General features: G+C 37.5%; 1 protein-coding gene and 1 long non-coding RNA gene across 12 annotated transcripts in view; one reads left to right on the plus strand and one right to left on the minus strand.

Moving 5' to 3' along the window:
• Positions 1–15886, plus strand: part of PDE1C (phosphodiesterase 1C) — a 708660-nt gene that overhangs the window by 545848 nt on the left and 146926 nt on the right. The window lies entirely within an intron of this gene.
• The window catches only part of LOC143650075 (uncharacterized), a 67979-nt gene that overhangs the window by 20405 nt on the left and 31688 nt on the right, over positions 1–15886 (minus strand). The window contains exon 2 of the long non-coding RNA XR_013159344.1: positions 11738–11797. This is a non-coding gene — a long non-coding RNA (uncharacterized LOC143650075). The remainder of the gene's footprint in view (positions 1–11737; positions 11798–15886) is intronic.

A 15886-nucleotide genomic window follows, 5' to 3' on the forward strand; every position in this document is an offset into this window, starting at 1 on the left:
TGATCATGAAATCAAATAGTTTGGCTTATCCAGCTTTTTGTACCTGCCCCCACTTTGGTCCGTTCTCTGTACAGGTTCCATTTCCACCCTCACCTTCCTCCCAGTGGTCCAGGGAGGAGGCATCCTCTCCTTCTGGGGAAAGCCATAGGTGCTACGACCGGGGTGCTCCGAGTCCCCGCTGATCTGGCATCTGGGAGTTGCAGCTGGTCCTGGGCACCCAGGCAGCCCTTTAGAAGGAATCACTGATGGATGTTTAACATCTTTCATTGCAGCTTTGCAGTCATCCCTGTGAAATGGTCCCAGAGCTTGGCTCCAGTGACATGTAAACTGAAATGACCAACATTGAATCACTCTCCCAAGCAGGGGTGTTCCTTCTGTCCCACATTTGCCCTACACATCTGAGATTCAGGGAGCGTGGAAAAGCACAGAAATCACTCCAAGACCTGCCTCATTTACTCATGTTTCTGATCTTTTGGAATTCCTTCATCTTCCCTACTGCCCACATTTTGGAGTAGGGAAACTTAAGTTTTTCTTAATCTTTGTAACTTTTTTTTTCCTTCCCTTACTGTTTGAGGCAGTAACTCTTGCTGCCCACAAGAAGCCATTTTAAGAGGGCGATTATTCTCTCCTTGCCAAACTAACCTTATAGGAAGACCAGCTGCTCTTCCTTGGTCCTTGCTGGGAGACTCCTCAGTACTGTTTTTTCACAGCTGCCTGTCTTCCTCCTGCGTCTCAATTTATGCTCACTGTTCTTCTGTCTACCCTAGGGAACAGGGCTGTTGGCCAGCACAGGCACCATTTATGCTCTAGGCTCTAGGCATAAACAGTAGGCTGGACTCATAGTTGCCTTCCACTTCATTGGGACGAAAGATAACTATATTCCCGAATCTGAAAGGAATACGTGCAGGAAATTACTTGGGAATAATCTCGTATTCCTCCCCTCTTATGGAAATGACTCTTTCAAAGTATTCTACTCTCTCAACACACCTCTCTCCTTTCTAGATAGAATAACCAGACAGACGATCAACAAGGAAACAGAGACATTAAATAATTTGATAAATGAATTAGGCCTAACAGACATATATAGGTCATTGCACCCCAAAACACAAGGTTATACATTCTTCTCTAGTGCTCATGGAACATTCTCTAGGATAGATCATATGCTGGGACACATAACATGACTTTATAAATTTAAAAACATTGAAATTCTTCAAAGCACTTTCTCTGATCAAGTGGGATGAAGCTGGATCTCGATAACCACCAAAGAACAAGAACATTCACAAATATATGAAGATTAAATAACACACTCTTAAACAACCAGTGGGTCAAAGAAGAAATTGCTAGAGAAATCAGTAGCTATTTGGAGACGAATGAAAATGAGAATACAATTTATCAGAACTTATGGGATATAGCAAGGGCTGTGCTGAGAGGGAGATTTATTGCCCTAAATGCCTATATTAAAAAACCAAGAAAGAGCTGTCATGCTGGAGACCCAGGTTTGAATCTCGGTGCCTGTCCATGCAAAAAAAAAAAAAAAAAAAAAAACAAGGAAGAGCAAATATCAAGGACTTAACAAAGTACTTTACTCCAATGCAGCAGATAGTTACTAATAATAGGTGGAATGTTCCAATAAACTCTACCACTGATTGCTTTCAACTGTGGATTTCTAGGTGTTCTTTAGAAATTGAGGTCAGAAAGTGCTAACCTTATGAATTTGTCTGTAATACCCAATGCACATTCTATTTTAAGGCTTCCCACATTATGTGGAGGCTATTTGCATTTGCCTCCCCTATCAGACTGTACCCTCAAGATGCATGGACTTATGTCTGGAATCCAACACAGTGGCTGGTATATTGTCTATTCCCATTAAATATTTGTTAAATTAAACTATGGAATCCCACTCTCATGTGAACACCTGCGGAATCTTGCACTACCAGTTAATACCAGGAGTAGTTTCCCTCTTCTCTGTGCTTAAATAGTATGTGGTTATATTACTGTATTGGAACCACAGGACTAGCCATACACCATTATAGTTGTTTTTGCATTTGCCTCCACACCAAGTTGTGAGGGCCTTGAGAATAGGTTTTGCATCCAAAGTACCCATCCCTGCGTCCCGTGCACACTGCCTGCCCCAGAGGAGGGCTCAGTGCTGGGAATGTAGCAGGGTCTGTCATTTATTCACAGCGCACTCAGATGTGTAACTGTGGCTTTTTAATTCCATGCATGTGATCTGATCTTCATGAGCCCCCACCCTGCTGGCTCTGGATCTGTAGTGTGTGTGTGTGTGAGAGAGAGAGAGAGGGAGAGAGAGAGGATGAGAAATTGATTCAGATACACAGAGAGAAAGAGGGAAGGAGGAAGGAGTGTAAGAGAGAGGTGGAGGGAGAAAAGATAATTATGTATCAATTCATGAAAATCCATCATTCTAATAGAGTTTCTCTGGGTAACTTAGTTTTTACAAAAAAATTTAAAGGCTTACATTTTCCTTAGCACTCCCCCTGTTCCTCTCCTTTGTTGTCCTCTGGTATGTCTTGTCTCCATGACGATGTCTCCTAACCAAGTGGTCACTGGATGTCTTAGTGACATCTCTTGCCAAGGTCCCTGGCTGTGAGTCTCCCTGCCAGCTTGGCCCTGTGGACCCTTGCTGAGGTTTGGCCATAACTCTCGCTTGGGCCCTGACTGGGCAGGGAATCCTGTGGCCCTCAGCCATGGCAGCACCTCTTGTAATCCCACCAGGGTCCCTATCAGCTGCTTCCTGTGTCCCTTTCCAGTGCACAGGGGACTGCTGACACCTTTCTCCTCCCTGCCCAGGAGCCCAGGGAGACTCGAGGGATCTACTGCAACATAACATGCAGCTGCTTTTACTCTCATGTGACCATCCTGTGTCAGTGTGAGGCATCCTGGGAGTCTTCTGGGAAGCCAGTTCCTTGCTGACTCCAAAAAAGGTTCACTCACTTTAACCTAACAGTGTCCCACCTCAGGCCCTTTGCCTGGGACTCCACCCCCCATCATCAACTCCTTTTCTGAGTGAAATCTGCCCCAACACTCCCCAGGGCTTATCATGGTGGAATGTCTGCTGGGGAGAAGTGTCGTGAGTATGAGGGGTGGGCATGCTAAGGCACGTCAGTGGCACGTCAGTGGATTCAGGGCTTGGAAATACCAACCAAGGTGAGGGAAGACAAAAGCAGTGCTCATTCAGTCTACAGTTTTATCTTTGTATTCTGATTCCAATGGCACCTTTTTACAGGGAAATGGGTGTGTGTAGGGGCTATGAGACAAAGGGAAGGAAGGAATTGACACCAGTGCACAGCAAGTAAGAAGGAGCCAAAAGCTGCCCACAGAAGAAGGGCTTGGGCTTTTTGTTGTGCCATATGCATAACTATAAAATATAAAGACCAGGCCTCAAGTCCAGTAAAGATACTCATCTTGTTCTTTTCTTATTTCACACCAGGTCTGGGTAAAGCTCAACAATTTCTCAGGCTCTGTGGGAAGACCCTAAGCAGGTCTGTCTAATCTGCTCTGGCTAGTCTCTTGTTCTACCAGTTTGGGGGCAGAGCAGGTGTCCTCTCGGCCAGAATGCTGGTTATAGGACTGTCACCGGCCCCTCTCATTCATGCCCACAGCCTGGCAGGGAGAAAGGAAAGCCATTCTCTTGAAACAATAACAAATGTGTGAAAACTACACACTCCATCCTTGAGATTTTACAAATCTCACAGACACTTCCAGAGAGTCAATATCAGACCTGAAATCACAGATTCCCTTGGTGTCCATTTTTCCTTTAATAAAGAATCGTGTGAAGGAATTGTTTCTGCCTCTTTTCAGTCCCCAAGCCAGAGTCTAAAACTCAACAAAGCTCTTCTGAAACATGTTTCCATTTTACATTCAATAACAGAATACGTTTAAAAAAACCACTTAGGTTCAAATGTCATTAAAAAACCTTACAGAGTATGTGTGCAAAAATAGGAAGTTTAAAAAATGCTACATGAGGAAATCCTAGTAGAGTGGAGACTCCCCTACTCATGAGGGAAAAACTCCAAAGCGCTAGACAATATATTTAAACTATAAAAATTGCCATTGCGAGCAATGAGAAATCATCTACATGGTGCGAGGGGAGTATTTGATTATCATCAATTCATCAGTATTTGCTACAATGGCAGCTAATTCCTCTGTAAATCAACTTTCCTTGCAATTTCTGGTAGAAAATAGCTAATGGGGGATGAGTTTCATCCCTAAGTAGTTAAGGGACTTGGGTCCTGTATTAGCCCTGTTTACCTTGTTTAGCTACCTGAGCTGTAATAATTGTGTAATATGAACCACTGAGGAGGAGCTATTTCAATAGAATGGAAATAAAACAAGCCTCGCCCGGTCCTCATGTACAAAGAAAGGAGGCAGTAACAGTGAGTGAGTTGGTAACTCCTGTAACTGAATAAAAAAATCTCCCCAGCTCTTTTCTTATTCTATGATATATACATTCATTTGCTATGATATGCTAGACATGAGAGCAAGCAAAAAATAAAAATGCAACTACATGTCCAGACCACCCCCCCCCCCATCTGTTATGGAATGATTTTTGTTTGAAAGGAAGTTAAATGGTAATTACATTGTAAACAAACTTGAAATGTTAATAACATGCAAGTTGTTTTCCTATTTGATTGGAAATGGCTATAAAATACAGTCACCATGACAAGTTGTTTCACTTGCTCCTCACTCACACTTTCTCCATCAATCTTATGCCCGGCTCTTTATAAACCCTTCATGGCCAGCCTGATTTAGTGAATTGCCTTCAAAATGAAGCAAACTTCTAAGGATGAACTGAAAAGACAGGGAAAAGGCAGATTCTGTCTCCTATGTTAGAGACCCCAACGAATTGCAAGAGAAGATGAATTCTTCTCCCCTCATCTTATCTGTGTGGAGCTAGTGGCTAGCATTTCAGATTCTGCATGAAATAGTCTTAGGTCTGCTCTGGTTCTCACCAAGCTCCAGACATGGCTGATTGTAAGCCCTCTTTGGAGCCTCTCCAGAGTGTCATCAGACACCAGTCTTACTACTTGTCAGAGCAGGAAGTCAGAAAAGTCTTCCTACCACTCACCAGTGAGTGTTTATCCGTCCTTCTTACTGCTGCTGAAATCATGTGGAAGGATCTGGGATACCAGTAGGTATAGAATGAACAGAGAGGCACTTATAAAACCAGCTGGGGTGAGGGCAGCTTATGCCCAGTTTGTCATCATCAATAGAGCTGATAGCTATGTTTCATTTCCTTTTAGTTATAAACTATATATATATGTGTGTGTGTCTGTGTGTGTGTGTGTGTATACATATATATAATATTCAGCCATTTTGAGAAAATTGTAAATTCACGTTATTGTGAAAAATAATCTATAGAGAGAGCCCCATGTACCTTTTACCCAGTTTCCCCCAATGGAAACATCTTGCAAAACTGTAGAGCAGTATCTCAGTATCACAGCCAGGGTATTGGCACTGGTACAGTACGTGATCTTTTTCAGACCCCCCAGTTTCACTTGTACTCGCATGTGCATGTGCATGCATTGTTATCACATGTATAGTCCTGTATCCACTGCCATAACCAAGATACAGAACGATCCCTCCACCACAAGGCTCCTTGTGTTGCCCTCTTGTAACCACATCATCTTCCCTCTCTCTCCTACTTTCCCTTCCCCTTTAACTCCTAGCAACTGCTAATCAGCCCTCCAATTCCAATTTTGTGTCTCATGTGTGATTGAAAAAAATGTATATTCTCTCAAAATATGCAAAATCTATGTATATCAATGTGCATTAATCGGGACACTCACCATCATGTTCATATTTCTTCAGTTGTTCCAATTATGTCTTTCATAGCTAACTTTTCCCCCTGGTTCCAGAGCCAATCTAGGACCATCCATTACATTAAGCTGTTACTTCTCTTTAGTCACCTTTAATTGGAAACACTCCTTTAGCCTTTCTTTGATTTGTATATCATCTGCTCCTTCTGTTAGCTTTTAGAATTCTTTTTCTTTTGTTTTTCTTAAATCTCACTGCAGTATATCCAAATCTGTGTTCCTTATCACATCTCATTGGCATTCGATGAGCCTTTTCACCTAGAAATCGTTCATCTGTTTTTGATTCTGAACAATTTAACTCCATCATTTCTGCAACTTCTTCATCTTCCCTGTTTGTTGCTCTTTCAGACACTGCTATTATCTGGATTTCAGCACTTCTTCTCCTATCTTCCAAATCTCCTGGCCTCTGCAGAAGTTGTAGCATTTTACATTCCCACCAGCAGTGATGAGTATTCCTATACCTCCACATCCTCTCCAACACTTGTAGTTTTCTGATTTTTTTTTTTAAACAGTGGCCATTCTGGTAGGTGTGAAATAATATTTCATTGTGGTTTTGATTTACACATGCCTAATAGCTAGTGATGAGAGCATCTTTTCATCTGCTTTTTAGCCATTTATAGTTCCTCTTTGGAAAAATGTCTATTCAAAAAGTTTATCTATTTTTAATTGGGTTGTTAGTCTTTTTATTCCTGTCTTTCAAAGTGTTTTTATCCAGAAAGGATGTTGGATTTTTTCAAATGACTTTTCGGCATCTATTGAGATGATGTTATGTTTTCTTCCCCTTCATTTTGTTGATTTGGTGCATTACATTAATTGATTTTCTTCTGTTGAACCACCTTTGCTTACCTGGGATAAAATCTACTTGATCATGGTGTGTAATTTTTTTAATGTGCTACTAGATTTGATTTGCAAGTATTTTGTATGAGGATTTTTGCATCCATATTCACTAGAGAAGTTGGTCTGTAATTTTCTTTTCTTGTGGTGCCTTTATCAGGCTTTGGTACTAGGGTCAAGTTGGTTACATAGAATGAGTTAGGCAGTGTTTCCTCCTGTTCAGTTTTTTGAAAGCGTTTGAGCAGGGTTGGTATTAATTCTTCTTGGAATGATTGGTAGAATTCATCTATGAGGTGCTCTCGAACTTTCTTTGCTGGGCAGTTTTTGATGACTGACTCTCTTTACTTCTATTTGATCTGTTGAGGTCTTCTGTTTCATCTAGAGTTAGTGTAGGTTGTTCATGTGTTTCTAGGAATTTGTCCATGTCATCTAAGTTGTCTAATTTGTTGGTATACAGTTTTCATAGTGTCTTATGATCCTTTTTATTTCTGTGTGGTCATTACTATGCCCTCCTTCTGATTTCTTCTCATATTTGCATCTTCTCTCTTCTTTTATTAGTCTAGCTTAGGGCTAAGACTAGCTAAGGGCTAGTTAGTCTAGCTAACTAGTCTAGCTAAGGGCTTGCCAATTTTATGGATCTTTTCAAAGAACCAATTTTTGGTTTTGTTGATTCTCTCTATTGTTTTTTATTCCCAATTTCATTCATTTCTGCTCAAATCTTTTTATTTCTTTCCTTCTGCTTGCTTTGGAGTAAATTTGATGTTCCTTTTTGAGCTACCCCAGGTGTGCAGTTAGGTCTTTTTTAGTGTAGGTGTTTAGGGTTATAAATTTCTCTCTCAGCAGTGCCTTCACTGCATCCTGTAAGTTTTGATATGTTGTTTCCTGTTTTCACTTATCTTGAGATATTACTTATTTCTCTTGCAATTTATTTTTTGACTTACTGTTTTATTAAACTTCCATGTATTTGTGGATTTTCCATTTCTCTGCCTGTTATTAATTTCCAGCTTCATTTCATTATGGTCAGAGAAGGTGTTTTGTATAATGTTAGTCTTTTTTAAATTTATTAAGACTTGTTTTGTGACCCAACATGGCGTGTATCCTGGAGAATGGTCCATGAGCATTTGAGAAGAATGTATAACCTACTGTTTTGAGGTGCAATGATCTATATATGTCTGTTAGATCCAGTTCAGTCATCATATTATTCAAGTTCCCTGTTTTGTTATTGATCTTTTATCTAGATGTTCTGTTTATTGATGAGTGGTGTATTGACATCTCCAAATCTTATTGAAGAGATGACTATTTTTCCCTTCTGTTTGCCAGTCTTTGCCTCATGTATTTTTGGGCACCATGGTTAAATGTATAAATATTTATGATTGCTATCCCATTTTATTAAAACATAGTGTCCTTTGTTTCATAACAGTTTTGCATTTAAAGACTATTTTTTCCAATGTTAGCATACTCCTGCTCTTTTTGGGTTACTGTTTGCATGGATTATAATTCTCCAAGCTTTCACCTTTTACCTATTTATGTCTTTGGGTCTAAAGTGAGTCTTTTGTAGACAGCATATTGTTGGGTCATACTTTTTTATTCATTCTGTCAAACTATGTCTTTTGATTGGGGAGTCTAACCCATTAACATTCAATGTTATTACTGTAAAAGCAGTACTTACTTCAACTATTTTATCTTTTGGTTTTTATATACCATATCTTAGTTTTGTCTCTCTTTTTTACTGTTTTAGTTATCCTTGCTGATAATCTTCATTTCTACACTCTCCTCCAAGCCTCTCTGTCCTTTCTTTTCCCTTCAGCCTACAGAAATCCCTTTAGTTTTTCTTGTAGGGGTGGTCTTGTTGATGATCTTTCTGTTTTGTTTATCAGTGACTATTTTAAACCCTTCCTTGTTTTGGAAGGACAAACTGGATGGATAAAGAATTCACTGCTCGAAAATTTCCTGTTTCAGTACCTTATATATATATATCATAACACTGCATTCTCACCTCCATGGTTTCTGATGAGAAATTAGCACTTAGTCTTATTGCAGTTCCCATGTATTTGACAAATTACTTTTCTCTTTTTCCTTTCAGGCATATGGAATTCTGATTTGTGTGTTCCTTGGAGTAGTTCTGTTAGGACTTATTCTGTTTGGAGTATGTTACACTTCTTTGATGTGTATGCTTGTCTTTCATAAGAGTTGGAAAGTATTCAGCCATTATTTCCTCAAATATTCTTTCTGCCCCTTTTTCCTTCTCTTTTCTTCTGGTATACCCATGATGCATATGTTTGTATACTTCATGCCATCATTCAAATACCTGAGTCTCTGCTCAATTTTATCCGTTTTTTTTAACTATCTGTCTTCTGTCTGTCAGATTTTGATTGACCTATCTTTTAGTTTGCTGATTTTTTCTTCTGCCAGTTCAAATCTGCTGCTGTATTTTAAATCTCTTCTGTTGTGCCTTTCATTCCCATAATTCTGTTATATTTCTTTTTATACTTTCAAATTCTTCTTTATACTTACCATGTGTCTTCTTAATAGTCTTCATCTCTTTAGCCATAATTTTCCTTCATATCCTTAAATTGATTTAGGAAATTTGCTTGAATATCTTTGTTTAGTTGTCCCAAATTCTGTGTTGACTTGTTCCTATGACTGGCCCATATGTTCCTGTTTCTTTGTACGGCTTGTAATTTTTTGCTAATGTCTAGGAATCTGATTATCTTAATGAGTCTAACTCTGAAGTCAGGTTTTCTCTCTTGCCTATGATTGTATTGTTGATTGGTTTTGTGTTAAGGGTCTTTGATACTTGGTTCAGCTTATTCTAGATCTCATATTGCCCATATTAATTGATCAGATATTTTCAGCTCTTCTTCATCTGATTCTTGTCTTGGATTTGTGGTAAAATTTTTATGCAATTGTTTTACCCCCAAGAGAAAACTTCCTTTCTTCTTTTCCTTCTCTGGGAATCTTGATCTATTCCATTTGTTTTTGTTTTGCTGCTATAGGTTTTTTTTGTTGTTGTTCTTTGTTTGGTTCGTTGTTTTTTGGTTTTTGTTTGTTTGTACACCCCTTTCGTTGTCTTTAGCTGATTTTGACGGTAGGGCAAATTCTGGGAACAAGATCACCCCGAAGAGGACTTTCCCAAGTCAGCATTTCCTAGCCAAGATAGGGCCAAGGACCCAAGAAGTGGACACAGACTAGCTCCAGAATGCCCTGCAGAGAGGGTCAGAAAAGATGCCCAAAGCCTTTTTGATGAGTCCCCAAAGATTCACTTTCCTGGCTTGTCCAGCAGATGACACCCTTCAGCAAACTGTTCCCTGTAGCCCTAGATAGGCACCGTGTCTTTAAACTCCCACTGCCTACCCCCTGTTGGGGATGGGGTTGAAACAATTTCTGCAGCCATCCCTGACCAGGGTGGGCTGAAACAGCAGGTCAGGGCTGGGACCCAGTGATCTGAATTCACTGATCAAAACCCTTGAGTAGTGCTCAGTCTTGCCAACTACTCCCCCATTCTTGGGGAACAGGACTTCCATGACCCTTTCTATCTGTAGCAACCAGTCAGGGACTGGACCCTGAGGTGGCTCATCTTGAGAATGGGTGCTGGCCACTGGCCGCAGCCATGAAATGAGTTACACACAGTTCTTTACTGCAATTTCTCAGCCATTCATCCTGCTCTTCTCTGGATACTGTACAGTGCTGCCCTGCCCTCTCAAGTCCTAGAAGAGTTGTTTCAGACAGTTCCTGCCTGCCCACTTGCTGTTTTGGAGGAGGAGTGAGTCCTGGAGCTCCCTACTTCTCTATCTTCCCTAGAAGTTCTCTTTTGATATTTGCTTTTTCTTTCCATAAATCTTTTGAAGTTTATCTTAAGGAAGGGATCTGTGCTAATTCAACACCTTATTAGACATTACTTATGTGTTTTTATGAATCTGTTTTATTTGTTTATTTTTGTTATTATCAGAAAAATATATGGATGCATGGTTGGTTCAGTGGTAGAATGCTCACCTTCCATGTGGGAGACCTGGGTTCGAATCCTGGACCATGCATCCCCCCAAAAAAGAATAAATAAATAAAAACTGAAGTAATATAAAAGATATTCTTGGGTTTATGTCACTGAAACACAATATGTTTCCCATATAGAGAATTCCTGTGTGATGGAGCTTTTGCTTCTCTGCATAATTATACCATATATAATGCTAAATATAATGCTATTTAGACTGAATAAGAAACTGAATTCAGGGAAGGAAAATGAGGGTGCCATGGAGAAACATGTCTATGCATGGGTTTCAGAAGCCTTCGCCAATCGTCCTACAAACTTTCTTCCTTTTCTCATTAGAACCATTCAAAGATCCTTTTAGTTCTTCTCATTTCTTTATTCTATCCTGACAGATGTTTCTGAAATGGTGTGTTTGTCAGCAGAGGAAAGTGCTGGTGATTCTTTTCACATGAATAGCTGCAAATGAAAAATGGCTTCTGAAACTTTCCTCTGGGCTGCCTAGCAGTATTTCTCCTCTTTTCCTTCTCTGGTACCCAGCATTACCTCTAGTGGCTCCTGAAAGATGCGTTGGGTTTTCTTTCTCATTCTTTTTATTTCTTTCTCCTAAAGGACAATCACCAAGAAAAGTGGGTTCTTATATCAATGTCCTTTCCCAGTAAGCTTTGTTTACCTAGAGTCCCACGTTAGAGAGTCAACATTTTCCTTCAGGAATTAGGAAACCCCTAGCATGTTTGTGAATCTTGCACTTTTCTTTTTACATTATTTCCTTTTAACAAAATGTGTGAGTTGAGTGGCAGTAAAAACAGGCAAGAGCTAAACAGATTTTTGAGACCCAGTTCTTTATAAAGCTTTTAAATTCTTTCTAAAGGAGCAAAATCAATATTATAAATTCAAAATGTATTGATGCGTTAGTCCGGGGTCACAGTGCATTCTAGAATACCACAAAAATGTGAGGCTTCTTTTGAACAAAATTGTACTTTCTGCCTAGTACTCACATTTGCCCTGAGCTTGGGCACACATGCACACATACACAGTCATGCGCACTCATGCCCACAAGCACAAATCCTGAAAGGAGACTTACCCTGTGGAGCAGAAACTATATAAAGATAGAGTGTGCAGGGCTGTTTCATGGCACGGTTTTCTGAAAACAAAAGGAATGCAAATATTTATCAGAAAATCCAAAGCAATCAAGAAAAGTATACAGTGATACCTTCTGCTGAGTGTCCAAAGAATGGGTCCACGCTGATGGAATGGAATTTCACAAGTAAAATAGGATAATTCAAAAGCAATTGGTATCTGGCTAGGGTGTATATGATTTCTTTTGGTAGGTTTCATTGTTTATGTTGATCAATAAAAATAGGTGTGCAATTCCTCAGCACACAGTAGCTGGATTTAAGAGAAGGGCTAGAGGTAGCTAGGTGATAGTGGGAGCAGGTCTAGAACTGAAAACAAATGCTGTTAGTAAGTCTTGATTTCTAGGAGTGTAAGTCTTTCAGCTTTGTTGTCCTTGATCAAAATTTTATTGGCTATATTTGGTTCTTTACATTTCCAACTAAATTTTAGAATCAGTCTGTTAATTTTTACCAAATAATCTGTGGGGAATTTACCTTGGATTACATTTAATCTACACATAAATTTGGGATGTATTCATCTCTCTAAAATACTGTTTTTAAAAAGTTTGTGAACGTGGGTTATTCTATTTATTTCGATCATTTTAAACTTCTCTAAGTAATAGCTTATATTTTCCAATGTAGAGGGCTTTTATGTCTTTTGTAAGATTTATTCCTAGGTACTTTTTATTTTGATCCTCTTGTAGATGGTACTATTTTCTAATTATTGTCAATAGTTTATTTTTTGTAGTTGCCTATTTAACTAATGACCTTGCTAAAGATAACTTTTATTTATAATAATTTATTTATAGATTCTTTTTGACATCATGTCTGCATATTATTTTATCCATGAATAGTGAAAGTTGTATGTTTTCTTTCTAATCCTTATTTTATTTTATTTTTTTTTGCATGGGCAGGCACCGGGAATCAAACCCGAGTCTCTGGCATGGCAAACAAGAACTCTGCCTGCTGAGCCACTGTGACCCACTCTACTCCTTATATCTTTTATTTCTTTTTTCCTTATTGAACTGGTAGAGACTTTACATACAATCTAGAGTAGAAGTAGTGATAGTAAGCCTCCTCATATTATTAACTAGCTCAACAGGAAAATTCTCCATATGTCATTGTTAATTAAGTATGATGTTTTCTCTAGTTTTTTTTTTTTTTTTTTATGTTCCACTATCAAATTTAGGAAATTCACTTTTATTCCTTTTTCTTTTTTTGCCAAGATACTTATCACAAGTAGGTATTGGCTGTTCTCAAGTACTTTTTCTGAATCTATTGAGATGATTTTTCTCTTTTTTTTCCTATTAAAATAATGAGTTACATTTATTCATTGGTTTTATTTTCAGTTACATTTTAAAATTTTTGTTTTTTTAATTAATAGACTTAATTTTTGTAACAGATTTAGGCTTACAGAAAAATTGAGCAGATAGTACAGAGAGTTCCCATATACCCCCTTTCCCTACACAGTTTCTCCTGTTATGGACATCTTGCATTGGAGTGGTACATTTGTTACAACTGATGAAACAATATTGATGCTTTTAAAAGTCTTGATTTCCAGGAGTGTAGAATTATTATTAACTGAAGTTCCTATTTTACATTGGAGTTCACGCTTTTTGTGGTATAATTCTATGAGTTTTGACAAATGTTTAAAGTCATGTATGTGCCATTATAGTATACAGAATGTGCTCCACTTATTCATCACCCCATCCCTTTCTTTTGCTCCCAAACCCCTGGAAAAAAATGTTCTTTTTAGTGTCTTGATAGTTTTGCCTTTTCCAGAATGCCATATAGTTGGAATCATAGTATGCAGCTTCTTCAAACGGCTTCTTTCACTTAGCAATATACATTTATGTGGCTTGATAGCTCTTTTTGTTGCTGGATATTATTTCATTGTATAGATGTACTACAGTTTATTCATTCAATAACTGCTTATTACAGTACATCTTGGTTGCTTCCAGGTTTGAGCAGTTATAAATAGGACTCCAATAAGCATTTATGTGCAAGTTTTTTATAGACATAACTGTTCAACTTTGGGTGAATACCAAGGAGTGTGATTACTGGATCATATGATAAGACTGTTTAGCTTTGTAAGAAACTGCCAAAATATCCAGAGTGGCTGTACCACTTTGCATTCCCACTAGCAATATATGAGAGTTCCTGTTGTTTCACGTCCTTGTCAGCATTTCTTGTATTTTAGATTTTAGCCTTTCTAATAGGTGAGCAGTGGTGTCTCATTGCTTTAATTGTAATTCCCTAATCGCGTATAATGTTGAACATCTTTTTAATTGCTTATTTGCCATCTGTATTTCTTCTCTGGTGTCTGTTAAAACTTTTGCCCATTTTTTTAAACTGGGTTGTTTGTTTCTTATTGTTGAGTTTTCAGAGTTCTATTTATATTTTGATCAAGTCCTTTATCAGATGTGTTTTGCAAACATTTTTTCCCCAGTCTGTGGCTTGTCTTTTCATTCTCTTGAAAGTGACATTTGTAGACCAGAAGTAGTTCATTTTAATGAAGTCCAACTAATCAGTTTTTTCTTTTATGGCTTGTGCTTTGGTGTGTATCTAAAAAGTCATCACCAAACCCAAGGTCATCTAGAATTTCTCCTATGTTATCGTCTAGATGTTTTATAATTTTGAGTATTATATTATGTCTATGATTTGTTTTGAGTTAATTTTTGCAAAAAGTGTAAAGATCTGTGTTTAGATCCTTTTTTGTTTCATTTTGCATGTGGCTGTCTACTTGTAGTCATTGATTTTAAATGTTAACCAAATCTTTCATTTCTACAAGGATGCTCAGTGTCTATTATTCTTTTTATTTATTGCTGGATTCAATTTGCTAAATTTTTGTTCGATTTTTTTTTTCATCTACATTCATGAGACAGGCTGGCCTATAATTTTTTCCTATGATGTCCTTATGTGATGTTGGAATCAAGAGTATGCTGGTCTCATAAAATGAATCAGAAAGTATTTTCTCTTTTGCTATTGTCTGAAAGACTTCATGTCATTTCTTCTTTCAGTGTTTAGATAAATTCATCAGTGAAGTGATTTAAGGCTAGTTTTCTTTGTAAGAAAATTTTTAATTATGGATTTGGTTATCTTCAATACAGAACTTTATTTTCTCCTTTTTCTGGTCCATTTTGGTAAGTTGTATTTTGATTAATTTTTCTCATTTCATTAAATTTGAAATATCATCATCAGAAATTATTTTTGATATCCTTTTATTACCATTTTACATGCCTGCATGATAATATTCATTATTATTCATGAATTCATTCATTCATGAATCTTTAGTAATATTCTTTTCTATTCTTGATATTGGTTATCTGTGACTATTTTTTTTTTTTAATCAATCTTGCTTAACTTACCAATTCTGTTAAGCTTTACAATGAACCGTCTTTTGGCTTTGATGATTTCTATTGTGATTTTGGTTTTTACTTAATTGTGTTTTTTTTTCCTTGTTTTTATTTTTTGCTTACTTTTACTTTCTTTGCATTAACTTGCTCTTTTCCTACCTTCTTGAAATGCGTGATAAGAAAATTTATTTTCAGGCTATTTCCTTTTCTAATATATTCATTTAAGATTGTAGATTTCCCTCTAAACATTGCTTTGCCCACATGCCACAAGTTTTTATGTGTTATATTTTCATTGTCATCTAGTTAAAATTATTTTCTGATTTCATCTTTGATCTTTGGGTTACTTTGAAGTATATTGCTAAATTTCCAAACACTTGGAATATTTCCATTTATTTTTTGTTATTGTTTGCATACAGAATATAATCTGTATGATTTGGATCATTCAAATTTGCTGAGACTTTTCCTTTAAACTATCATATAGCCTATTTTGGCAAATATTACAAGTAGCGCATTCTGCAGTACTTTTGTGTAGCATTCAGTATATATCACTTAGATCAATATTGTTAATGATGTTCAAATTTTCTGTAATCTTACTAATTTTTTACTAGGTTATCACTTATATAGAGAGGTATGTAAAAATAAACATATGAACTTAGGCACTGATATTTTTCCTTATAGGAAAAAGTAAGTATAACCTAAAAATTTATGTAAATCTATTTTTCAATATGACCTAAGCAGGTATAATTGGCAACCAAAGAAGCA

Source organism: Tamandua tetradactyla, chromosome 1, assembly GCF_023851605.1.
Source record: "Tamandua tetradactyla isolate mTamTet1 chromosome 1, mTamTet1.pri, whole genome shotgun sequence".
Lineage (NCBI taxonomy): Eukaryota > Metazoa > Chordata > Mammalia > Pilosa > Myrmecophagidae > Tamandua > Tamandua tetradactyla.